This window comes from Lotus japonicus, chromosome 4 (genome assembly GCF_012489685.1).
Source record: "Lotus japonicus ecotype B-129 chromosome 4, LjGifu_v1.2".
NCBI lineage: Eukaryota > Viridiplantae > Streptophyta > Magnoliopsida > Fabales > Fabaceae > Lotus > Lotus japonicus.
In genome coordinates this window covers 21,942,918-21,945,048 of record NC_080044.1, presented here as the reverse complement: position 1 = coordinate 21,945,048, position 2,131 = coordinate 21,942,918, and positions in this window count along the sequence as shown.

Below are 2,131 nucleotides of genomic sequence, written 5' to 3'. Positions count from 1 at the left end.
TTGATCTTATAGTTATTATACCTACTAAGAATTCATTTGACTGCTGCTCGTGTTTTAACTATAGAAGTTACACGAGGTTTAGAATAACACACTAAGTCTAGAAAGTAGTCTTCCACCGATGCGATTATGAGGAAGCTAGTAGCTGAAGAACGAATCTTAGGGAGATTCCTTATAGGTAGTATACGTGTCATGTTGAGGGTGTGTAGTTCCGTAGCGGGATCATTAAAGGATTTAGTATTAGGATATTTGTGACTACTGGAGGATAGGGATTCATTGACTGTTCCAGTGGGTTTTTCTAAATTTCCACCTTCGATGTATTAGGCCTGATCAACCTAATATTGAGGGGGTGATATTTGGAATCACAGCTGGTAATGGACCTTGATAGAAGGATGTGTAAGATGAATTTGAATTGATTGAGGATTAGTCGGATTTGGGAGGAAAGTTCGTGTTAAGCATTTGATTGTAAAAGATTAAGATTTAAATCTTTGGAAGTCGATGAGTGTCGTATAGACATTGATTGGTTAGTTCGTACGATTACTCCAAGTAGAGGTAGACTAAGTCAAGAGATTTAATGCTGGAAAAGTATTAAGTAGTTTCTCGGAAGTTATGAAGTCATAGGTTATGTGATTGCTGAGGGGAGTTATTAGAGACTAAATAAGTTGGATTTAATCAGGTTTTAGATGATAGCTTGATGGTAGCAAGAGTGAGAAGAATTAACTCTGAACTAGTTTGTTATAGTCGAGTTCGAGGAATAAATTTTGCTAAGCGTTTGATTAATATGTGGAGACATTATAGTCTTAAGAGATGAATTTTCACTTGAAAAGTGTTGAATTAATGATTAAGTTGGAGAAAGAAAGTTTTAGCATAAGTTGAATACTTGAGGTTGTTGATATGGATTCCAAAGAAATATGCTAAGATTACTACGTGAGATTTACTAAGTTGGATTGAAATCTTAGGGTTAAGATTGATCTTGAGAGTCGAGAATCGCGTACGAGTAGGAGATCTTATGGTTGTAGGTGTGACAATAGGAGTTGAATCTTAGAAGATTGAAGACCTGAAGGTGAGTTTCGGGTTAAGACCATTGAGGTGTAGTATAAGAGAGATCCTGAAGTAAAGGAATTCTGGGTGGTGTGGAGTGTTAAGGTCGGTGATCGATTGATGTTGATTATGAGGTTGCGGACATAATGACATGTGATAAGATTTGAATGATGTTAGCATAATAAGTTATGATTATGGATATCAGGATCAGGTGGTGAGTGTGGAAGCATGACGACACTTATCAGGTCGTTTGGGTAAATGAAGGAGTTATAGTTTTAAGAAACGGATATTCATTTAAGAAGTATTGAAGAATTAAAGGTCATTAGAGGACCAAACTTGGTGAAGGTTTAGGTTTTAAATCTATGAATGTCTGTCTAAGGTGTGTAGGACTTGAAGTTTGTCAGAATTTGATTGAGAAATTAAGAAGTTGATTGACGAGATGGTGATTGAGTCACAAAAAGGAAGGTGTTAGTATTAAGACGAATATCTGAGGTTGTTATATTTTGACGAGTTTCGTAGAGTTTAAGAGTCAATGGCTAGTTAAGTCCCTTGAGGTATAGTTATGATTTAATCTTCTAGAGGATAAGTCTTGATTTGTGCGAAGTGTTAGGGATTTCAGTAAGTGTAAATAGGTTTGAGTGAGGGAAGTTCTAAGGAAGAAGACGATAATAATGGATTGTTAGATATTAAGAAGAGGATTATCTTATAAGTTGTTGATAACTTGATGTTGAAGGGGACAAGATTAGTGAAGGACAAGAAATAAGGACATAAGTCGATTTTTAATTCGAAGGGTGACTAAGTAGGAGATTGATTTCATTGTGCGAGCGATGATAGTTACGAAGTTAGAGGTGTTTTAATGGACTAGCGGTTTCCAAGGGGGAGGATTCGTCTAGGAGTTATCGAACGGACAAGTGGAGTTTTGGACTGTAGATGAAGATCACGAGGACGAGTTGAGTATTTACCTTAAGATGACAGAGAGGCACCGAGTTTAAGAAGAATTTCGGACGACCGAAAGTAAAGAAGTAAGTGGCTAAGATGGTGCGACTGCACGGAATGCCAACCGATATCATTTCAAGCAGAGATCCGACGCATG